General features: G+C 47.1%; 1 long non-coding RNA gene across 2 annotated transcripts in view; it reads right to left on the bottom strand.

Moving 5' to 3' along the window:
- Positions 1-25635, bottom strand: part of LOC111156617 — a 61269-nt gene that overhangs the window by 14831 nt on the left and 20803 nt on the right. For both annotated transcript variants that reach the window (XR_002641232.1, XR_002641233.1), the window contains exon 3: positions 8633-8773. This is a non-coding gene — a long non-coding RNA (uncharacterized LOC111156617). The remainder of the gene's footprint in view (positions 1-8632; positions 8774-25635) is intronic.

Genomic DNA, 25635 nt, shown 5'->3' with positions numbered 1-25635 from the left:
AAGAAATTAAAAATAGAACTTCCCTATGACCCTGCCATTTCACTACTGGGTATTTACCCGAAAGATACAGATGTAGTGAAAAGAAGGGCCATCTGTACCCCAATGTTTTATAGCAGCAATGGCCACGGTTGCCAAACTGTGGAAAGAACCAAGATGCCCTTCAACGGATGAATGGATAAGGAAGATGTGGTCCATATACACTATGGAGTATTATGCCTCCATCAGAAAGGATGATTACCCAACTTTTGTAGCAACATGGATGGGACTGGAAGAGATTATGCTGAGTGAAATAAGTCAAGCTGAGAGAGTCAATTATCATATGGTTTCACTTATTTGTGGAGCATAACAAATAGCAAGGAGGACATGGGGAGTTAGGGGAAGGGAGTTGGGGGAAATTGGAAGGGGAGGTGAACAATGAGAGACTATGGACTCTGAAAAACAATCTGAAGGGTCTGAAGAAGTGGGGGGGTGGGAGGTTGGGGGAACCAGGTGGTGGGTATAGAGAGGGCACGGATTGCATGGAGCTCTGGGTGTGGTACAAAAACAATGAATACTGTTATGCTGAAAATAAATAAAAAAATGATTAAAAAATAAAGAAAAAGAAAAAAAAATCTATGCTATGCAAAGAAATTTAGACATTCAATGCAATCTCTATCAAAATACCCTCAACATCTTTCAGAGAGCTGGAACAAACAATCCTAAAATTGGTGTAAAACTAAAAAAACTATCCAAGAGTCCAACAGACTGTTGACAGGGAGAATGAAAATGGAAGGCATCACTATTCCAGACTTCAAGCTGTATTTCACAGCTGTAATTACCAGGACAGTATGGTACTCGCACAAAACCAGACACCTATATCCATGGAGCATATTGGAAGACCCAGGAATGGACCCTCAACTCTATGGTCTCCCAGTCATTGACAAAGGGGAATGAATATCCAATGGGGAAAAAAAAGACAGTCTCTTCAACAAATGATGTGAAAATTGGACAGCAACAGGCAGAAGCATGAACCTGGACCACTTTCTTACACCATACATGAAAACAAACTCAAAATGGATAAAAGCCCTAACTGTGAGGAAGTAATCCATCAAAATCCTAGAGCAAAACACAAGCAAAAACCTCTTTGACCTTGTCCAATTCAACTTCTTGCAGGAGGCAAGGGAAACAAAACCCAACATGAACCACTGGGACTTCATCAGGAAAAAAAACTTTTGCACAGCAAAAGAAACAATCAACAAAACTGAAAAGCAGAATTACAGAATGGAAGAAGACATTTGCAACTGACCTAAATAAATGTCTAGTCTCCAAAATCTAAGAAGAACTCATCAAACTCAATAACCAACCCCCCAAAAAGTCCAATCAAGAAATTGCCAGAAGAAATGAACAGACAAATCTGCAAAGAACACATAAATGGCTTACAGACATATGAAAAAAATCCTCAACATCACTCTTCATCAGAGTAAGACAGATCAAAACCATCATGAGATACCACCTCACACCAATCTGATTGCTCAAATGAACAGCTCAGGAAAGAACCCATGTTAGCAAGGATGCAGAGAAAGGGGAACACTCTTACACTGCTGGTGGGAATGTAAACTGGTACAGCCACTCTGGGAATAGTACAGAGGTTCCTCAGAAAGATAAAAATAGAACTACCCTATGACCAACCAGTTCACTAGTAGGTATTTATCCAGAGGGTATAAGTATAGTGATTAGAAGAGGCACATGCCCCCAGTATTACTCCAGCAATGTCCACAAAAGCCAAGCTATGTAAAGAACCTTGATGTCCATTCACTGATAAATGAATCAAGAAGACTTGGTATACATACTCAATGGAATATTACTCAGCCAACAACAACAACAACAACAAAAAGCAAAATCAAACAAACAAACAAACAAAAAATGGAAATAGTTCCCCTTGCAACAGTGTGGATGGAATTGGAGGGTATCATGCTAAGTGAAATAAGTCACTTAGAGAAAGACAAATACCATAATATTTCACTCCTAAGTGGAATTTAGTATACAAAACTGATGAATATAGGGGAAGGGAAAGAAAAATAAAACAGGCTAAAAGAGAGAAAGACAAACCGTGAGAGACTCTTAACTAAATAAGGTATATACTGAGGGTTGCTGGAGGGGAAGTGGGTTGGGGGATGGAGTAATTGGCTGATCAGCATTAAGGAGGGACCTTGATGTCATGAACACTGGGTGCTATATAGAACTCATGAATCACTAAATTCTACCCCCCCCAACTAACAATACAGTGTATGTTAGCTAACTTGAATGTAAGTAAAACTAAACTATAAATGTAAAAAAAGGGTGAAAATGTAAAAAATAAAAACACTCTTTGCACTAGATCTTTAAAAATATATAACTAGACAATTCTAGGGGAGACTTATGGCTGAGAAGTAGGAGGCACCACCATTTCAACCTGTCCCCTAAACCAAAGAACTCTGGTCACCCATGAAATCAGCCTGAGATTAGAATTATACACTTCTGGAACTCTATGGGGCAGAAGAAACCAGTGGGCAGGTAAAGTGGAGTGGGAACATCGGACTGATATCAGAAGATAAGCAAAAGGGGGAGGGAGCCACCAGAAGAGACCCATTGGAAAGTAATACCCCCATACAAGAATGCCCTGCAATTGGGGACCAGAATTAACTTGGAGTCTGGTTGAAAACATTCAAAAAGAGCAAAGATTGTAGGGGGAAATTGGGGGAATCAGGCAGATAGGGACAGGGGCTTAAGCCCGCCAACCCAAGATGCCACAGCTGGCGCTGAGCCAGAGAGAGTGCAGCAATGAAGCAGGTCTTAGTCCCTGGGTCACCGGGAGCCTGAGACCTCATAGATATATACAGAACATTCCACCCTCAAACAACAGAATACTCATTCTTCTCAAGTGCACATGGAACCTTCTCCAGAATAGACCACATACTGGTCACAAATAAGTTCTCAATCAATACCAAAAGATTGACATTATTCCCTCCATATTCTCAGATCACATTGCTTTGAAACTGAAGCTCACCCACAAGGAAAAGTTTGGAAGGAATTCAAACACCTGGAAGCTGAAGACCACCTTGCTTAAGAATGTTTGGATCAACCAGGAATTCAAAGAAGAACTTAAAAAATTCATGGAAACCAATGAGAATGAAGACACTTTGGTCCAAAGCCTATGGGATACAGCAAAGGCAGTCCTAAGGGGGAAATACATAGCCATCCAAGCCTCCCTCAAAAAAAAAAAAAAAAAACAGAAAAATCCAGAACACACCAGCTGTCTACATCTTAAAGAACTGGAGAATCAACAACAAATTAATCCAACTCTGCATACAAGAAGGGAAATAATCAAGATTGGAGCAGAGACCAATGAGATAGAAACTAGAGATACAGTAGAATTCATCAATGAAACTAGAAGTTGTTCTTTCAAAGAACCAATAAGATCAATAAACCATCGGCCAAACTAATCCAAAAGAAAAGAGAGAAGGCCCAAATTAATAAAATTATGAAAGAAAAGGGAGAGATCACAGCTAACACCAAGGAAATAGAAACAATCATCAGAAATTATTATCAACAGTTATATGCCAATAATTTAAGCAATCTAGATGAAATGGATGCATTCCTGGAAAACTATAAACTTCCAAATTTGAACCAGGAAGAAATTGACAACCTGAATCAATGGATATCTAGTAATGAGATTGAAGGAGTGATTAAAAACCTCCCAAAAAACAAGAGCCCAGGACCTGACAAATTCCCTGGGAGGTCCTAGAAATCCTTCACTGCAGTAACTTCCAGAGGACAGATGGTCCTGTCTACTCAGGAAAAGCCAAACAGAAGTTCTCCCCTGCATTCAGAGGTTTCTGTAATTCACAACTCTTACACACATAGAGACCCCCAAATGACCAGTACTGACCCATAGGTAGGGACAGCTCTATGCCCCTATTCAGCAGGAAGAAGATACAGAAGATGAGACTCTCCTCCTTCACCAACTTTAATGACTGAAGGGTCTAAACTGTTGAGTAGGACATGAGGAGGGTGGAGAAGACTAGCTGAGGACAAAGCAGAAGTTGGCACGCCACACCATCCCTCCACAACATGTGATATGGGTGACATTCCTCAGTCACTCTGGCTGCCCTAAAGCCAAAGCCAAGGAAAGGGGAAAAAAAAAACCAAACAGATTCTCCACAGATGGAGTTCAAAACCCTGCAAGACCGGAGTCTCCCTCAGTTTTATTATAAAAGTCCTCTTGATTCTCCAGGAAGAGGCTTGCTTAACAGGCTAACTACCTTCCAGAGACCCGTAACTCCGTTTCCTGAAACCCTAACATCTCCCTCCCCTCCATGACACTGAGGGAGGCTGAGGCAGAAGGAAATGTCAATAAGACAGAGTTTCTTTTCAAACCTGCAGTCACTTGAGAAGGACCTGTGAGAAGAGGAAGCTAACATTCCTCTAGGCAGCTCCAAACCATCTTTCTATCAATGTCTTCCTAGAAGGAAAAACCACCTTCATTTGACAAGAGCAAAGCCTCCTGTATCCTGGGTATCTTCTGTCCTCCTGCAACGTTCTTGCAAAACCTCCTTTTTGCCTGACCTCCCCCAGTGCCATCCCAGAGAGTCAGCCTCCCGTCACAAACCCAGCAAGCAACCCTTTCTACCCACAGGTCGTATCCCTGTGCTTTAATAAAAATCACCTTTTGCCAGCAAAGCCATCTCAAGACTTCTTTCTTGACTATCAGCCTTGAACTCTAACGTCTTTCCTACATCAATCCTGTCTCTTGTAAGGCTCCTGTGGAAACAACCCTGAAACACTGTCCCATTCGGTCAACTCTTCCGACTCCAACCACCTAACCCACTGCATATTCTGTGTCCTCTGAGGACAGGACACTTCTGTGATTCTTGGGCTGAAACCGTCACATGGCACCTCTTTAAGTCCTTGACGTGGTTGAGTTTGCCCATCTTAAACTCCCCAGCATCCCGTCCTCACTTTCTTTTTCTCGCATGTTTATCTGGTCAATAGGTTCTCATCACCAAAGCCCTATAACAGGTCTCTGCTCCTGAGTAGAGGACTCCATTTCTTTCCTTTGTCATCAAGCTCAAATATTAACTCTCAGATGTTTGTCTCACAACTTTCAAAATTTTTCTTTCCCCTAATGCCTCTCTACTAGTTTATCTTCTCCTTTTTTTCAAGCATGCCCACCCTTGCTTCCTTCCTTCCTTCCCCTAGTTATCTTTTTCTTTTTTGTATTCCTTCCTTCCTCCCCTCTTTCTTTCTTTTGTTCTCTTAGTCAACATAGAGTACTTCAGTAGTTTTTCATGTAGTGTTCCATGACTCATTGATTGCATATAAGACCCAAGTGCTCATGGCAATACATTCCCTATTAAAAAGGATGGAGTGATACCCACACAGGTGCACCTCAAAGGTCTGCTTCTCTGCAAGTCAACGGGAAGCTTCATGGTAATGAGCCCTGGCCTTCCACACTACAGCTGTACATGGAGTACACTAAGCGTTCACCACAATCTCCTATCTTCCAAGACACTGAGGAATCGGGTTTTCCCACCAAATATCTGAATAGTTTCATTTCTTGGCTGAAATGGGCCTCAAGTCAAGCCATCACTATGTAGAAAGATCTATCTGAATTCAGGAAAGGAACATTGCACTCAAACAGAAGTGGTGTGCAGAGTTTTACACAGAGGCCATACCTGAAGGAGGAGGCTGGAATTACTACAAGTCAGAAAGGGATGAACATGAGTGACCAATCCTTGCACAACCCTTCCTGTTCTGGCCATTAGCAGAGGGTTCACACTGCATAGGAACCCGGCCAATGCTGGGGCACAGGAGGGAGATTTCTCACGTCCCTCACCTCACTCCATGTGTGTTGCATCCTGGGAAGACAAACCTTGTATTTACTGACAATGTAGAAGAGCCTTCAACCATGTGTCCCTGGTGCCAGTGACATCAGAGCTTGTTCATCCTGGATCACACCACACACATCTCCCCAGTGTGGGAGAGCCTTTAGTTGGGGCCTTAACCTTGGGAGACATGAGAGAACTCACCCTTCCGAGGAAAGTAGACATGGCACGCATGGGGGAAACAATTCCAGGGCAGTGCTCACCTCTGTACACAGCAAAACCACCGGAGTGGCACCTTAGGGATGGAACAAAGGTGGGAGACCCTTCATTCAGAGATCTCTGCTCTTATTCATGCCCAGGACCTCACACGGGGTAGAAGCCATGTGGTGGGATTGCTGTACAACATCTCACAGCAACATGCATCCCTTCGAGGCCATGGGCACATTCCCACAGACAGAAACTGGTTGAAGGCCATCTTCAAGGGAAAGCATTTAATCCAGCCACACCCTTAGCCAATATCTGAGGATCCACACCAGTGGGAACCCCGACAAATGCAGTCAACATGGAAGAGCTGTTAGATACAGCTCTCACATTTGGAGACACCAGACAACTCAGAGCAGAAAAACCTGTGTCTGTCATCACCGGGGTCCCACCTTTACCCAGAGCACCCACCTTTCTCACCACCACAAAAATCAGACAGTACAAATCCCGTGTCTCTGATCTCTGAGGCAGAGCCTTCTGCCAGAAGTGGTCCCTTTCCCAACACCAGAGAACTCACATGGGGAGAACCACTAGCTCTGTATCTTGGTGGGAGAAGCTTCAACTAGGGCTCAGGCCTGAGCTCCCGCTACCATCTCAGAGTGTACGTCATCCCTCACACAGGAGCGAAGGTGCAGGGACCTCCTGGGACACCCTGCATCATCGCTCCTGATGAATGCCAATTAAATCCATGTGGGAATCCCATTCCTCACAGAGCCAACTCGTAAAGGGCATGGGAGGATTCGCACACAAGAAAATCCTCCCGGTGTGATGAGGAAAGGGATGTGCTCAAGTATCCCTTCTTCCTTAGCCAGCAACCACGCCCTCACAAGGAGGAATCACTGATCCCAATGCAATAGGGGGAAATTCTTCCCCAGACACTCACATCAGAAAATCACTGGGCAAATACCTCCCAAGGAATTTCTTAGGGGGACATTGAGATACAATCTCAGACACTGACAATTTTTCACTGCAAACACATACAACTGGGTCACGTTCTGAGTGATATTGAATGCATTATTCCAGTAACCAATAGCTAGAAATAAAGCACATCTACTCTGATCCATCAGTACTTGCATAAAGGCCAATCTCACCAAACAGGCGGGGTCTCACAACCGTGCACACTGTGCCAAGTAAGAATGGGGGACTTTTCCTTTATTAGCTCTCACAACCTACACAGGAACTATCTCTTGGTAGGAAGTTTGATCACAGAAGTAACACTGCCTGGGATCCATGAGAACATCAATTGGAGGGTTAACTCAGAATCTCAGAACACAAGGTGATTGATGTATGTTTACAAAAACATTAACCTATCCATGTATGTAGATAGCAAGGATGAATGGCAACAAGATTCAACAAACACATGGTTTGTGATCTACCTCTCATGTGTCCTTAATTCTACTAATATTGTCCTCACAAATTGGAAAGGATTTACAAATTAATCACATGCTTAGAAATATTTCTATTTACTTCACTTATTTGAGAGTGAGAGAGCTAGAGAGGGAGCAAGAATAGTCAGGGTCGAGCAGCAGGGAAGAGGGAAAAGGGTGCCCAATACAGGGCTTTATCCCCCATGACCCAGGGATCCTGACCTAAGCCAAGGGCAGATGCTTACCCAACTGCATCACCCAGGGCCTGGCAAATTAATTTCATCTTTTACAAAGGTGCTCTTCTGTAAGACCTATTGGTACCAGGGCAGGAAAACCTCTACAGTTCAGCATCAGGCAGTGAGGGCTTCCTCCCTGTCTATGAGAACTTGGGAGCCAAGGTGTTTTCTCCACCACCAAGCACAGCTATGTATCTCTGGGCCTGAGAGGGTGTACAACCACTGCAGACATGGAAATACTCCCCGATTTGGAAGATTTTAGAACAGAAGGGGGTTCTTACACTCCCTTCCATAAAGACAAAGCATGTCAAGGAATGCCCTTGTGGTTCTTTCAGTTAAAGGACCAACTTTTGTTTTTGGCTCAGGTTATGATGTCAGGGTTATGGGATTGAGCCCCGTGTCATGCTATGCAAGGCATGTGGAGTCTGCTTAAAGGTCTCTCTCATCCTCTGCAACTCCCACTCACCCCGGGCCAAAAAAAAAAAAAAAAAGAGAGAGAGAGAGAGAGAGAGAGAGAGAACGTGTGCAGAAGTCCACTCAGACATCCATTTGTAATGATGCCTGGTATTCTTTGCTCTAGATGAATGGCCCAATAAAGCAAGTGTGGGCAGAAAGTCGATCATAGAGAGAAGGTCTATTTATAAGGTCAGCCTGCAATAACTCAGGATTCTGCTACCAGAGGCAACCTGGAGTTCAGAAGTTTTGTGTGGGGCAGGCACTTGCAGAACCTTCTCCATATGTGCCACTAAGTAATGTTCCCCAAGCAGCAAACTCTAGATATTCTGGTTAAGGTTACATCCCAATTTAATCAAAAAGAAGAGGGTATCTTTCCCTCCAGAAGAAAGACAGAAGCCAGCAAAAAAGAAACCCAAGTCAAGGCCTGAATCTCAACCCAGGCAGGAGGTTCAGAACCAGGACAACTTACTACTGTGATGTACATCCACCAGGGAGATGACAGGGGTCACACTCCTGTATGTGCTGCACTTCAATCTGCACTGAAGAGACAGAGGCCAGATGCTTTGGATGCTGCCCATGAGGCCACATCCTCTGAGCCTTGAAGCACCACCTGTAAAAACAAGGAGATAATTTAGTTGAGGTCTCAAGACCCACACATGGGGAGACACAGGGTCACCCATGATGGAAAGCAGGCCCCTTCCTCCTAGCAGGGAGTGTCGTCTCAAGGAGGCCAGAACCACAGGGCCCTGTGATCTGTGAAAGACTTAGCATTGCTGCTGGAAGACCTTCCCTTAATACATGCTTGGCGATTTGGCTGCCAAATGAGGCAGAAATGGGCCTGAAATGTGGCTGAAATGTGCCTCTGGTCTTTCCTTGCTAAGACATGCCTCACATGGACCCTGGAACTCAAAAGGAAAAAAAAAAAAAAAAAAAAACAAGAACAACTACCTTCCACTTCCACAATAAACTTCCACTTCAGGGTCGTGGCTACAGCAGACTTCACACAGTATGTATTTTGCCCTGATAAACACCAACCCTCCAATAAAGCACAGAGCATAGAGCCAGGCTTCAGCATCCCGGTGACCTGGCTGGCTGATGTGGCTGTCTGGGCCTGCCTGCCTCCCTCCCTGGCTCCAGTCCTTTCCTATGAGCATCCGCCTGGGCCATGTGACTCTGGCTCTGCCCCAGGTGCCCCTGGTCCTGGGTGTAGGCTGTCAAAAGGCAGTTGAGGAAACACAAACTCCAGCTGGCTGACACTCTGCTCCCCTCAACCCAACCACCATGGTGACCAACGTGGACCCAGGTGCCAGATCGGACTGCAGCCCCCACCTTCCTGCTCAAACACAGGGCGATCCTCGGAAGCAAGGCACATTGGCCCCAAATAACCTGCCCCTTAGCATGAATAACACCTGGGGACAGAAGCCTGAGATGCCAACACAATCTACATTCCAGGCAGTGCATTTCACTCGTCCTCATGTTTTGCAAAGGTTGTCTGGTGGTTCCAGAAAAATCCGGCTAAGTTATGGCCCAGGTGCTGTTGTTGTTTAGAACCCTTAACCTCCCCAGATTTTTGAAAGGTCACCTGACCCATTTCAGAGGGCTGGCACAGCGACCACGCCCACTTCTCCTGCCAGCCTGGGACTCTGCCTGCAGAGGGAATTCCCATCATTGCTGGCCAGAGGCATGACACTCTAACTGCCCCAGCTGACCTGAGCAGGAGCCCCAGTAGAGGAGGGGAAAAGGGACAGGGCCCTTGGGTCAAAGAAGAGCCTACATGGTGCTCAATGAGACATGACATCCCTCTGGGAGCCGCCAAAGAAGGGGCAGCTATGACAACAAACTCAGGGGTTTCATCTTATCACAAAGAGGTATAAACAATGAGCCACGGGGCTGTCTCAGACCTGAGAAGGGGCTGTGACCAGCAGGTCAGGCTGATGTGGATACCGGGTTGCTGCGGGCCCACCTGGCACCGTGGGCCACAAAGCACAGACTTCTCGGCAGAGGCGAAGGTCAGCACATGCCTGGATTCCTAAGGAGGCAGTGCCTCTCTCTGGCAGCAGGTCCTGGGAATAAGGAGGATGCCTCCAGGTGTGAAATAATCCCTCAGTTCTGAGTGCAAGACTGGAAGACTGTAAGACTCTCTTTCCATTGGGTTGGCCCAGCCCTCCACAGATCTCTTTCCCAGCAGTGACCACCTGGAACCCACAGTCTCCCCTTCCCATGGTGCCCTGGAACCATGCTCTTCAAGAGGGGCACACTGCTAGGCCCCTGAGAGAGGCAGGCCAGGACTCCCAGAGGGCAGGGTCACCCGGAGCATACAGGCCTCACTCACAAACGCCTCCACAGCACGCTAGATGGGCTCAGGCTGATGCTCTTGGAGGCTGTCAGGATGACCCCAAAGTGCTGGTATTTCTTCACACCTACAGGTGGAAAGAGACAGGGATCAGAGGGTCCAGAACCACCTCTCTCTCTTGGAACTGCACTGAGCTTCTGCGGGGAAAGCCCCAGGCATCCCCAGAGGTTCTGTGTGGAGCGGCATCCTCCTCCTTCCTGGACCAGGGACTTTCATCCACCCAGCACAACAGCAGACCCACACAGCCCCTCTGCACTCAGGGTCAAGGGGACAGAAGGCTCTCTTCCAGATGAAGAGCAGAGGAGACAGAACACAACGTTATGGGTCTTGCCATTCCTCCAGAATCTCTTTGTGAGAACAGATGGGAAAGAACCCAGCATCTGAGCAAGAAATGCACTGTTTGGACTCTTGAGTATTTTAAATTTGTCATTTTCCAGTGGCTTCTACCTTGCATTTCTCCTTGCATACTACTGAAAATGTCAAAATAAGTGTTCCTCCAAGAATACAAGTCAGCCATCAGGTCTACCCAGAAATGAGACCCTAAGTACCATCTAGATGGGATGTGCTCAAATCTTCTTCTTCGTGGGATGCAGTCTGAAGACTCAACTAGCTTGGATGATCCAGGAACTAGAAAACTGCCACCTTCCAGGGGCAGAAAGGACCCAAAGCAGGTTGCCAGCCACCCAGACCATGAAAAGAGATGGTAGGAAAACCCACTCAGATCATTGCTGTTTTCCTGTTAGAAAGATGAGAGAAAAGAGATGGATGAGAATTCTCAAGGAAGATTCATGATGATGGAAGCTTTGCTAAGAGAGCTACTCTGAAACTAGAGTGTGAAGGCCAATCAGGAAGGAAACCATAGGCACTTCTCCTGTTTCAAGTGTCTAAGCACCGTGAAATTTGATTTCCGGCACATGGACCTGCTCAGTGGCAGATCCACCATCCCCTGGTACACATCCTTCTACTCTGGACTGAAAGAGAGACAACATAACACTTGTTAGCTGCCAGCACTCATCATCATCCTTTCAAAACAAGTGCCTGTGCTTTTCCCTCATGAACCTGCACTCCCTGCTCAAAATAGGGAGCACACCTGATTTCTCTCCACTCCATGTCTCCCAGATGACTGGGCCTAATTCCCCAAACAGAAGTGTACCATTTTCTTTTTTCTTTTCTTTCCCAGCACCCACTTCTTGACTGACACGAAGATGTACCAATGCAAAGGGCCATGTTAGGCTATTTATACATCATCAGGTTATGGCAAACATCAGAGGAAAGTTAAAATGCCAAAGTCCACCTCACCTTAAATTCAGATTCCTGAAATCGATGGGTTTCCAATTCAGTCTTTTTGGGGAATTTCTTTCCAAAGAACCAGCTCCGGCTGTCGGAAATAAAATGTCTATTTGGGGGTTACCTGGGTGGCTCAGTGGGTTAAAACCTCTGCCTTCGGCTCAGGACATGATCCCAGGGTCTTGGGATCGATCCCCACATTGGGCTCTCTGCTCCGTAGACCCTGCTTCCTCCTCTTTCTCTACCTGCCTCTGCCTACTTGTGATCTCTGTCTGTCAAATAAATAAGTAAAATCTTTTAAAAAAGAAACAAAATGTCTATTTTTTTATAATCATTTTTTTTTTGTTTTCAGCAGAACAGTATTCATTATTTTTGTAACACACACAGTGCTCCATGCAATCCGTGCCCTCTCTAATACCTACCACCTGGTTCCCCCAACCTCCCACCCCCCCACCTCTTCAAACCATTCAGATTGTTTTTCAGAGTCCACAGTCTCTCATTGTTCACCTCCCCTTCCAATTTCCCCCAATTCCCTTCTCCCAACTCCCCATGTCCTTCATGCTATTTGTTATGCTCCACAAATAAGTCTATTTTGACAGAACGTCAGAAATCTATCCAATTTCCTCCATCATAGTCTCTAAGGTACTCTAAATAACTATACTTGTCTTCACACCAACACCACCAAGTAAACCCTCACCAAGTCATAAACTCTAATTGTTATCTGACATTTGCCAAAGTGACAGAGATTACTTGATATTATTCAAAACTTAATTTCTTAAAAGTATATGTTTTCATAACATCATTAAGAAAGTTTTCCAAAACTGTGCCAGAAAAATGATCTATTTAGATATCAATTGGATAAAACGATATAATTGTGTTACCTGAAGCAGCATGATGATTGTATTGTCATGTGTAAATATATGCTGTTACTAGTTTGGATTTTTCCCCCTCCCATCGTATTATGTTGCAGAACTCATAAAATATCTTCATTTATGTCTCATTTTTATTAACTTGTTTATATATTTTGTAACGATTTTACTCACTTCTTTGGCAGAGAGATAAAGTTCCCAAGCAGGCAGAGTGACAGGCTGAGGCAGAGGGAGAAGCAGACGCTCCTCCCTTGAGCAGGGAGCTCGACTCTGCCTCGATCCCAGTGCCTGGAACTGAGGTGAAGGCAACTGCTTAAGCAACTGAGAAACCCAGGTGCCCCAGGTAGAAACTACTTTAAAGAAATCACGTTATATTTGTTGCCTGCAAATGCCTATATCCCCTGGGTTTTTGCCAAGGAGTTCTGAATTTTCACTTTCCAAGGGACCGCACGGCAGTGGCCAGTCCCGCAGGGACTTATAATGTATGTGGCCCCCCGCATGCCACGCTCCAGGGAGTGCACGGACAAGGGGTGAAACCAGCAGAGAGGTTTTGGTTCCAAACACTCCAGAGTGCACAGACTGACCTCAGCAGCCAAGAGGGTCCTACCCAGCTGTCACCTGCCTCATCCTCTGTGTCCATGCAAAGACACCACATATGCATGCCATGTATGCAGGTCCCGAGGCGCCACCCAGTGGTGGAAACTACCCACTGTCCACAAAGGGCAACCCTCCCTGCAGACCAGAAATGGAGGGTGGGTGGCAGGGAAGAGGGAAGTCAATGCACTAAGGGCCTTTGAAATCGGAAATGTAGGGGGAATCCAGTGTTTTCAAAGAGTATCTCTCTGTCCCCTGCAGAAAGGGCACCTTGGGATCCAAATTAATGCAACTCACTGAAAAATGACAGACATATGTTTGCATCCTTAGCACGTGGCTCAGGCAGTCCACCCCACAGACAATATTAGTAACTGTCACCCTTGGCTCAAAGGGGCTCCTGGAAAGAACACAGGGCCTTCTTGGGGAGGGGAGCCCTCAGGAAGCACTTTTTTTTTTTTTTAACATATTTTACTTATTTGACACAGGAGGCATGACTTGGGTGAGGGGCAGAGGGAGAAGCATTCCCCCTGAGCAGGGAGCCTAATGCTAGGTTTGACCCTGGACTCCAAGAGCAGGACCTGAGCCAATGGCCAATACTTAACCCACTGAGCCACCCAAGAACTCCTGGAGAGACTTTGTGAAACAATCTCATATAAATAGGAGTTTTCCAGAGTAGCAGATGACAAATGAACATTTAAGTCTCCTATGTGCCCTCAGGAGTATCTTTTTTTTTTTTAATGTCAAAAAATGTAGTTAGTTAACTTACAGTGCAGTATTGTGTTCTGCAGTAGAATTCAGGGATTCATCACATCTCCACCATTCAGAGCTGATCACAAGAAGTGCCTTCTTCAATGCCCATCATCCATCTACCCCTCCCTAACCCACTTCCCTCAATGACCCCACAGTGTGCAGGGATGTCTTCACTCTGAGAGTTCTGTCATGAACCATTGCCATGGTGACCTGATGACATGCACCCATCCTTCTGTTTCAACTGTCACTCTGTGAGCCGAGCCCCTTGCAGTTTGGTGAACAGGTGTAAAAGTCCCCATGATGGGAGATCTCAACTGCTGTTCTACAGGTATGTGCCTATCAATTTTCTCAATTCTCTTCTCTCAGGTTGGCTGCTTCACTTTTACAGAGACTGGCTTCTTCTCTTTGGCTTTTCCTTTCCACCCTCTGATTTCTCCTCCTGGTTCGATGCCTGTATTTTTTAGTTTTTCTGGGTTATTTCATTGGCATTTCTTGGGGAAGCTGCCTTCCTTAAATCGCTTCTAGGTTCAGAAAACCGTACTATTTCTGAATGCCAATTTCAGACACAGTCATACAGTGAACACACACAGGACACATGCCACACTGTTGTCCCTGGATCAGGAGCATCTTGGTGCTACCCAGGCAACACATTTGAGGGGAACGAATTGCCGGTCACCTCTTCTCAATGGAGATGACAAAATCAGAGAGGAATGGTCAGTGGTCAAAATGCAGCTGTTTTTAGAAGGAGAGACACTGGAAGATATCGGGGAGTTTTCATGGGTTGATGTGGAGGGTTTCATGGGCCGTCTGCATGATGCCTGGGAGTGGAAGGGAATGGGCTGTGCCACCGTGCATGTGGAAAGAACACATGGCAGCTGCACAGTGGTCTGTCTGTTGGTCTCAAAGATACTGCTGGGCTGGGTTCTCAAGGTCCGGCCTATGTAGGGAGACAGGAGACTGTCCCCTAAACCTACAGTCTCCAGAGGGGATCAAGAAACCTGAGAGTAGACAGGGGATGTTGGGGAAGAATGAGAGAGTAGGGAGGAATTCACTCCAGCCAAGGAAGCCTGACTTCCATCCAGGCTCCTCAGAACAGTCCTCACATCAAGAGCAGGGCATTCAGCATCATCCATCTCCTACCTGAAACCTACCATCCCCAGCCCACATGGCCACCTCCATGTTAATTCGTACCATGAACTGCTCCTTGGGATTGGCCAGCTCAAGGCAAGCGAGTTCTCGGCAGGGTCAAAGTGTGATGACCGTTGGGAGTGGAAGGCACGTGAATTCTCAGCGGGGTCCTATGTGACCATTGGGAGTTTGAGTCAGCTTGGGAGCCAAGCAGAACCCCAGTAGCCGTGGGGTTCAACTGGCCTTCAGGAAGGCCATGGGTGACTGTGCTGACCTTGCAGAGAGGTGAGGGAACATGGTCAATGCTACATGTTCCTGGTCCTTCACTAGGGTTCCATTTGGAAGAAACCGCTGCATATTTTATGTCAGGGCCCCAAACACAGAGGTGACTGAGGACTGAGTCTGGTCTTGTGGCACTTGCTCTCCCCTACAGAAACATTGGCACAGGGGGATTTGAGATTGTGAGGGCAGCTCTTGATTCAGGGGTTCAGGACGTTTTCTCAGGGGCCCTGGTTGGGTGTCAGGGGCTCAGGGATCCCCATCCACAGGGAAACAACGACATTCCTTTCCCAGATCCATCACTCATCAGGGTGGCAACTCTGTACAGTCCCTTCACCACCCTACATTTCGGTGCCCTCCACTGTCAAATGGGGCTTCCAGCCTGTTGCCACTCCCATTGGTGCTGCTGTGGGGAGGACAGGAGAAAGGCACATGGATTGTTTGTTGGCTGTAATGTGTTGTTCTCATGTGAAGGATAAAGATGGGGCTTCCATCCTCCCATGCAGTGGAGCCATCCCAAGTCCCGTGTCTGGATTCACCCACAGCCAGCTGTTTAGCTGATTCCATAGGCAGCCCATTCCTCAATACCTACTGAGCAACTGGGAAGCATCCCGTCCTTTCCTAGGTCCCAATCTCTCCTTGTACTCAATCACTTGGGACACCATGATGGCACACTAACGTCTAGCCCAGAGGGCAGGGAAACGGGGCACAGAGGGTTTTCGGGAACACTCTCAGGTAGGTGTGGCTCCTCAATGGGATGTGAATCAAGGCCATCAAGCATGCTCACTGTGCTCCGCTGTGTTTCTGTAACGTCTCTGCTAAATACAAGCCGTTGCCCACAGAACCTGTGGGTGTGGCAGGGGGCGGAATTCAGAGCACAGCACATGGCAACCTCTTCCTAAGTCCCACCTGGAGGGAGGAATGCCTGCTGGGCAGCTGGTGAGTAGGGGTGGGAGACGGTTGGACTAGAAGTAAAGAATGTCGAATCCCCCTATGGTCTTCTGACAACAAGATGCTGACACTGCTCTCTATTTCTATGCGTCTCCCAGCAATCTGTGTGGAGCTTACCCCTGAGGATGTGGAGGTGCCCACAACCATGCTGGCCCCTCCACGACCACCCAAGAAGAAAGTCCGGTTCTCCCTCCAGGATCGGGTCTACCCCATCAGGGACACTGAGGAAGGTATCTTGGATATTGACTCATTACATTGATTGGAGATGCATTATTTCATTCAGTAGCACAGACTAACTGAAGCTTTCAAAACTGCTGAGACACATTTTCCTATGATTTCACTGGTAGCCATTTCCATCTATGCCATCCATCACCATTAAGTCCACAAGTCAAGTTGAAATTCTCATTCAAACTGTATCCAAGGGGCACAGGAAAGAAGTGTCTACTAGCTGAAGGGATGGATCTTAGGTCTTTTTGGAACACAGGTCCTTATAGGTCTCTCCAGGAAACATGGTTCTTAGATGTGTAGGAAGGAAGGGACTATGTTTTCCGCCAGTAACGCTGAACAGAAAAATGGAATAGAATACGACAGGAGGTTTCACGATATCCCCGCTCCACTTTCGTCCAATAGCCACATCTTACATGGGTGTGTTACGTACCTTCAAAGGAACAAAATGAAACAAAGGTTTCCAATATTTTAGGAAATAGATGGACCTTGGAAATCTAACACACATTTTGAGAGCAAGCACACAAGGAAAGAGGTATATTACATGATCCCAGGCTTTGAGGACACTAGAGTAGGGACATTTGTAGACCCAGAAAGTGGAAAGGATGGTTCAGGGAGGAAAGGGGGAGGGCCAGTCATGTCGTCACGGGTATACAGTTTCCATGAGATAGGATGGCAATGTTTTCCCCATAGATGGCTGTGCTGTCTACAAAGCATCAGGGATGTGAGCAGTGTCACTGAACGTACACGTACTAATGAATACAACCGTCCACATTACTTAAGATTCCATCACCAAAAAACCCACTACTCCAAGGCAATAGAGGATGATAGGGTCACAGCAGAGATGAGGGAAGACAGCTGAACAGTCCCCATGATGAGGTGAAGAAGTGGCAAGCTGGCTTGGATTCACAGTGGGCAGCAGGACTCAGGGGACTGCACCCTGTAACCCAGTGTGCCTTGAGTGTTTCCCAGACGGACGCTGATGAGTTCCCACTGATGACATCCCCTCCATTTGAAAGCCAAAGCCCCGTTTCCCTTTTCCATTTTGCTCCCCTCCTCTGTGTTTGTATGTACACCAAGGACATTGGCCTAGCAGGACGTCAGGCCTTGCTTGGTCACTTCACATCCATTCACTCTGGCCCTGCATCCACATCAAGCAGAGTTAACTTCCCAAGTCATTCCTGAGTAGTGCAGCCAATGTCGTGACAGCTCCTCTCTGTTCTCCTAGACCCTGTGGAGGGCCAGTCCAAGGACCTTCCTAGGGGCTGGACAGAGGAAGGCGCCCCAACTCTCCCTGAGACAATAAGCTCGCCTCTCTTTCTCAGAGACAGAAATGTTCTTTCCTAGATTTCTTCCATCAGTGGAGAATGAAAATCTGGCACTTTACCTCCCAGGGGAAGGGGGTAGCAGTCTCCCCTCATGGAGGAATGCTGGGTCCAACCTCTTATGAACAGAAGACCCAAAAAGGGTGATGACACAGGACAGCCTCAGTTACAAACTCGATGGGATCAAACACCTTCTTCAGCAGAAAAGGTTTCTCCTTGAAAAAGAATATTCTGTTGATCAGAATGGACTTTGGAGATCTGCCATGAACAGCTCCAGCATCATTCAAACTGTCCTCTTTAACTTGGTTGGGGGGACATGAACTCAACCACGGGACCTCATCCAATTAACTGCCTGAAGTCCTCCCCAAACCAAAGGGCTGGCCCAACAGCAGACAGGATGCTGGGATCCTCACTGTGTTTCCTTTTCCCCAATCACAGGTAGACGTTGGGAGGAATGACAGCTGTATGTATTTAAGAGCATCGGGCTCTGGGAGGAAATCTAGAGTACAAAGAAGCCTGCCCCCTGATTCTGGGTTCCGACAAGGAATGGGGATTTGGGGATACTGACCGAGACAGTCCAGTGAGGCACGGTCACTACATTGTACAGGGCCTGGAAGAACTAGTACATATGGAAGGGGTGATTTGTGTGCATGTGGGATGAAGGCCCTGTGTGCATGGGTGTGTGGCGGTGTGTCTGTCTGTCTGTGTCTATGTGTTATGCTTGTGAACACGAATGTGTGCATTTCTCAGGAGATATTTCTCACACTTCCATCACAATCAAATTGTCACCCTCCCAAAACACTCTCATCACCCTGGCACACTTTACATACTCCTTCCCCTGCTCATCACAGCTGTACATGGAGGACGTTTCCCTTTGCTTTCCTGAGACGGGCATGGTGCGGAGATGAATGATCCAAACCATTGACCTCCTACTTGGAAAGCCAAGATTTGAGCTCAGGTTTCAATCTGAAAGTTGCTCTGACCTATGTACCTGTGTTAGTCCCTCAGCCAGGGGTCGTGATGTACCATAGGTGCTAGCTAGCAAAGGGCTACCAGCATCTGTGCACACAGCCAAAAACCTAGATTCTACGAAGGTCCCTAACAGGACCCACCATGACACAGTGGACCCCAAGGTCACAGAAGCTGGGGCAAGGATAGAAGCCCATGTTAAAGATTATAGCCTGGTCCCTGGAGTCAAGTGCACAGAGAAAAGCCACATCCTCGTGCTCAAGCTCACAATGCTGGAAAGGGTGTGGACCTGTCGAGGACAGAACAGGGCAACATTGGTCATAACCAGTCTCAATGTGTACACACGACCAATGGCAGAAAAGCATCCCAGAGGGAATTTAGTGTACTTGATAAGATTTCCATAAGCCACAGGAAGGTTCACATTCTCTAAGCACACACTCACACACCACTGGCAAATAGGAAATCAAGGTCAAGCTTGGTTGGAAGCTTTGGACCCAACACCCCCAGGGCAAATCTCCTGCAAAGCTGGCCTACAGAGTGTCAGTACACAATCCAAGACTCCTCTGTGTAAGGAACTTCCCACTGGTCAGAACACCTGGGAGGGTTTGGACAGCCACTGTCTTCATGGGAAACACACACACACACGGGACAGCTCAAGAATAATGGAAGGAATCTATGAAACTCATCGATGGTGCCGGCTGTTTACATAAGCTATGATGTCAGTGTTCTCCAGCGTTGTAATGAAGACAAATAATGAGTGAAGCAATCTACTAGGCTTCTTTTCTGAGGGTTGAATTCAGCCCAGCAAGCAAGGCTGCTCTTTATGTCGTGCAAAATCTTTCAGAGATGTGATGCATATAGTCACAGCATATGGGGATCTTGGGCCCAGAACTGATTTCCAAAGAAGAAGTGTGTGACACCTTAGTGGCATGTCAGTCAGGAGAGGTTATGGGACTCAGTCCTCACACAGAAGCCAGGTTAGGGTTCACATGTATTGGACTGACTATTTGGCTTTGATCGGGCTCACTTTAGCTAGAAAGACAGAAACCCTCTTCTCATTTCCTTCCTGCTTCTCTCCCATCCCTTCCTCTCTGCAACAAGGAGAAGGCCAGGCAGCAGTGCGATCCGTACCTCCTATGCACCCACATGCACACACTTGCCTCCTGTCCTCATCCATCCAAACTCCCTGCCTACTTCCTGAGCAGCCACACCAGTGTCCTCACAGTGGCTCTGTATCCTCCTAGCTCCCCCCAAGGACCTGATGGAAGAGCTACCCATTTTGAGGGCAGAGGAAGAAACTCCGACTCTCCCTCAGGTAAACTCATTTTTCTTCAAGATTTTATTTATTTGGAAGACAGAAAGACAGAGAAGAAGAAAGAGGGACACAGACTACATGAGAGCACAAGCAGGGGGATTAGCAGAGGGAGAGGAAGAAGCAGGCTCCCCTTTTGAGAAGGGTGCCAATGTGGGGCTCCATCCCAGGACCCTAGGATCAGGTCCTAAGCTGAAGACAGAAGCTTCTAAGTTGGAGCCCCTCGGTCACCTCGATAAAGTCATTTTGTGCTTCTGAGGGACAACCAGTGTTTGAATTCTCTTTCCATGAATATCTGAGCATGTACATGCCAGAGGGTAGAGACAATTTCCTTGTTGCCTAGAGCCTGCAGTGAGTTTATACCATTAACAGACACCGTATTTAGATGGGCACTTAGAAAACATCACCACCATTCCTTCACAATGGATGGTCATGAGCATTTTCCAGGAGGTCATTCTATCTATGGAAAATGGCTTTGTAATGAGTTGATGAAGAAAATGGACTTGGGAGATTTGACATTCCAAGCTGGAGCCTTTTCTGGAGGTCACTTTCTCCATCTCTGGATCATAAACTCAATGACCGCATCCCATCTAGCTTGCTTACAATACCAAGGGCACACAGATGTGTGCACATGGTGTGCACAGGCTGCTGGGATCCTCACTGGGTTTCCCATTCTCCAACTGCAGGAGGCGGCAACTGGAAATGGACCATGTATGTATTCTCTCATCAGTCACTTTAGGGGGACAGATCTAGCTGAAGAACAAGGTAGGGCTTTCTCTCCTCCTTTGGTCTGGAGAGCTTCCCCCATTCTGAGTTCCTGCTGGGAATGGATGCTGATGTGGACTGAACAAACAGAGTATCCTGTAGAAAACCAGGACCCTGTGCTACAGTCCCTGCAAACCAGTAGGTCATTTAGGCGGTGTGCTTGGTATGTCTGAGGGTTGGGGCTTATTTTTGTGTGGGTCGATGCTACGGGACTGGGCATGTGGGTGTGTTGAGTGCATGCCTTTCATCAGAAGACATCTCCCATTTAATGGAGTTGAGGGCACGGGTCAAAATTTCAAAGCCAAACCTCTTTCATTCTTGCTGTGCACACCCCCCTAGGACACCACATTCCTCGCTGGCCACAGCTCCACCTGGAGGGTTGCTTAGGATTCCCTTTCCTCAGACAGGGATGGGGAGAAAGGAAGGGACCCACATCTCTCCTAGTGGGGACATTTCTCAGACATGGTCAAAACACAAAAGAATTAGAAGCTACTTTAGTCTACCAAAACATCATCACCAGCCTTACAAAAATGCTCACATCTTGAATACACAGAGGGAAGGTTCACTAGCAAATGGCAACTGACAGGAAACCTTCATCATTAATTTGGTGCCCAATCAAACTTCCTGACAATCTGCTACATGGCCAGGTTAGAGAGTGCCCTTCTCTCTCCTGGCCTCCGCTCTCTAATGAACTTGCCGGTTCCTGATTAGGGCAGGGGGGTGGCTCCTGGGAAACTGGGTCCCACTGACTCGAAGGACATACCCACATGCCACAGAAAAGGAAGACTGGGAAGAATCAGCACTTTGTGGTTGGGGGCTCTGTTGGAATGCACAGATGTCAGTATGTAGAAATCCTGTGTGTTTGGTTTTCCTGACTATGTATGAATCAGGAACAAATATAAATCTCTAGGGTACTTGTGCTTGCATTGAATGCAACCCTGCCACACAGTGTTCTTCTGAAGAAATACAATCTCCTAGAAGAGGTGAGAGATAGGTAGGAGTGGCATAGGTTGATCCTGGCAAAGAAACGGTCTTGACAGTGACCATGACATAGTCTCTGGTTGGAGGAACTTGCCTGTCAGTAAAACAGAGCGTGCATATTAGTGTTTACCCTCTTTTGGATTGAAGAGGTCACCCTGATTCAATTCCCTGTAGCTAAAGTTCAGAGTCAATATTTCTCTCTCCATTCCTGCTCCTTCCCCTGACCTTTCTTGATGCAGCAGCAGCTTGCTCTGTCAATACCCATGTAACACAACGTCGCCATACACTCCCGTGCATGCCCACCCCAAGCTAAACTCCCTGAGCTCTTCCTGCTGAACCCCACCAGTGGACTGAACATTCTGTGTATCTCTCCCTAGCTTCACTGGATGGACAGGCGGGTGAACATTCCACAGGAAAGACAGAGGAAGACGCCCCATTTTTCACCAGGGTGGTATGTTGGCCTTTCTTTGTGGGAGACACAAAATTCTTCTGGCTTTTTTAATCAAGGTCACATACAAACATCTCAGCATGCACAATTTACAGGGTAAGGAGGAGTTTGAGTGAGAATCTGTTACCAAATGCTACCTAATCCCAAAGACATTGCAGGGGGGTGGGGACAACCACAGCAGGATCACCTACCATCTGGAGGGCAGGGAGCTTTGGTGGGGGTAGCAGCTATTCCTCCTTGATATCTATTTTGTCCAGTGGGACCTGGAACATGGGACCTGTAGGAAGACTGGGTGCATTTGTGGAGGACTCATTTTGCTCTCTTCATACTTTGGGGCTCATGTGCCACTAGCACACTTCCACTTCCCCATCTGGTTTTCTCCCATCCCCCAAGGGAACAAAAGAGCCATGCAAACAGGACAAAGCCTGATTTGATGTTCGTACTGTTTTCTTTTCTGAAATCACAGGTGTCCCTGCTGGAAGGGGATGGTGGTAAGTATTCTGTACTCTACAGTCACTCACTTGTTTGCAACAACCTAGAAAAGGGGAACGTGGGGCTTCCTCGCAGGCTCCATGATGAGAACCACCGTGATTCCAGGTCCTGAGGGACTGAGAATAAGGGTCGGAGGAACAGAAAGATATTTTCTGGGCAAAGACCTGTGGCCTCATGGCCCTGTTCCCAGAAACTACTCCGCTGCTCTTAGTTGGTGCAGGTTTGGGTGCAGGGAGTAGGTGTACCTTGGAGATGGACTATTTCACAGCTACTCCAGGCCCTGTAGCTCTAATAGGAGGCACAGTTTCTATTCATGTCCCTGCTCCTCTCCAGGACATCTCATCCTCCATCCAGGAAGGGCCAACTGCAGCTCAGTCCAGACTGATTAGCTCCCCACCTCCACACACTTGTCCACACGTGCATGCCAAGCAAAGCTCCCTGAGTGATTCCCAAAGAGCCCTATCAGGGTCCTGACACTCTCTGTGTGCATCTACCTAGATCCACTGGCTAGCCTGTGCGATGGCCTTGATGTGGACAGCACAGAGGGAGAGGTCCCATTTTCACCAAGGTGGTAAGTTAGCCTTTCTTTATGTGAGGTACAGCATCCCTTGTTTTTCTTATGCTTGAAATCAGATCTGAACACCTCAGCACGTACAATGCCCTTGGTGGGGAGATTATTGAGTGAGAGTCTGTTACCCATGGGTACCCCATTCCAAAGACCCTGCAGGAAACAGCAGGTTCAGTTACAGTCCTCAGGATAGTGAGCTTTTTCACGGGTACTACTGACACTGCCTTGTCACCTGTTTTGTCCAATGGACCCAGGGCATGCAACCTCTAGGTAGATTCCATATCAGTGCCCATGACCCTGCCCATCACCAAGAGAAAAAAAGAGCTGTGAATGCAGGACGAGGCATGACTTGATGTTCATCATGTTTTCTTTTCTGAAATAGCAGGTGGCCCTGCTGGAAAGGGAGAGTGGTAAGTATGCTGTACTCTAGAGTCATTCATTGGTTTGGAGCAACCTGGACAATGGGCAAGGTGAGGCTTCCTTGCAGACTCCATCTTGAGAGCCACCCAGAATCCAGATCCTGCTGCAAGGATACTTAAGGGTCATGTTCCAGACCAAGACCCGAGGCCTCACAACCTTGTCCCCAGAAGCTACCGTGCTGTTCTTAGGTGCTGTAGGATTGGGTGCTGGAAGGAGGTGTGTTTACATGGGAATCCATGTGCTGTGATTCTCAAGGTTGGTGTGTGTGTCAGTTGGGTGAATGGTATGTTCTCGAACGTGTCTGGTCCCCTCAACATGGTGATTACTGGTGTCCACGTTCTCAGGGAAGTTTCCCATCACCATCACATCATGAATGTCTATGCATGTGAAAACTCTTCAACACCTACAATTGCAATAGGTGTTCTTTCCTTGAAAATACACATCAATTCTCCTGGAAAACAAATACTGTCACTAACTAGGGAGGGGGAAACTGTGCCCCAAAGATACAAGCATGTCTTTTCCAATCCGTGTTACTCAGTGGGTGTCCATGGGTCTCTCACATCACGGTACGTCTTGGACAGAAATGGTCACAGTACCTCCCTCTTGCCACTTCATTCATACATACATCTCTGCATCAGAGGCTCCACGATGCGTCTTCCCAACCTCATCAGAAGCACTGAGTGCTGGGACAGACTCCTTCCTTCTGCAGGCAGCTTCTGGGACAGCCTCGTGCAACAGCCCATTTGGGGAGGACCCTGACAAAGGAGCAGTAGCCAGGAATAGATGGGGCCAATTCACTCCATGTTTCTCCATGGAGATCTACCATTTCCCTGCAGATACAGTGTCTAAGAATTAAACTGGCCTACTCCCAGGGGAAATCACACACCCATCACTGGTCCTAGCTGGGGCTCTCTGAGGTGGGCCCAAAAGGTGTCCTATAAAAGGGGAAATGAGGTCTTCGTCGGGGACTGAGCGTCATTGGGGGGACCTGAGCCCCCTCCACGCAGAAATGAAGGGTGCTCTGGGCATCGCAAGGTGGCGAAAGAGAACCTCAAACCTCAACAGGTGTGACAGGACAATCACCACACATTTCGCTGGCCATCTGTCCATGCAAGAGGGGCTTGTTTTCTTCAGAAGGTTTGGGCCAACAGAAAAATCAAAGTAGTTCAGTTCCTGGGAATGGGAAGAGAGCCAAATTAGGGTTTCAGGGTTCTTTTGCAGCAACAAGACTTTCACTCATGAGAAACATGTACCTGAACAGAATCTGATTTTCCGACCTCTCTTTTCCTCACTCGCATGTGCGGGATCCATGGTAGTACCTTTCGCTGCTCTCTGAGGACACTCAACAGGCTTTTCCAGGGCAGTTGCATTATTCTGCATTCCACTAATTGTGTACGAAGTTTCAAATTTTCTGCATCCTTCCAACATGGGTTTTGGGCTTGAATTCCTGGTTTGGGTCCTCACTACCCTAGCAGACAATGACACAGCTCAGTGTCCTTTGGATTCATATTGCCCTCACGATGCCTTATGTTGAGCATCTTTTCATATGTCTGTTTGGCCAGTCATTCGTTCCCTTTGCAGCACAGTCTATTCAAATCTTTTTCTCAATTCTTTCATTTGGTGAAGTCCTGTTTTTTGTTTTGTTTTGTTTTGTTTTGCTTTCTTTGGTTTGTTGTTTTTCCTTTTTGTCAGTGAACACACCTTTTCTGAAATAAGGATTGAAAATGGTGTCTCCAATCTGGGGGCTTCCTTTTTA

Source organism: Enhydra lutris, unplaced genomic scaffold (assembly GCF_002288905.1).
Source record: "Enhydra lutris kenyoni isolate GAN:26980312 unplaced genomic scaffold, ASM228890v2 scaffoldscaffold47, whole genome shotgun sequence".
NCBI lineage: Eukaryota > Metazoa > Chordata > Mammalia > Carnivora > Mustelidae > Enhydra > Enhydra lutris.
This window is presented reverse-complemented; position numbering and strand designations above follow the sequence as displayed.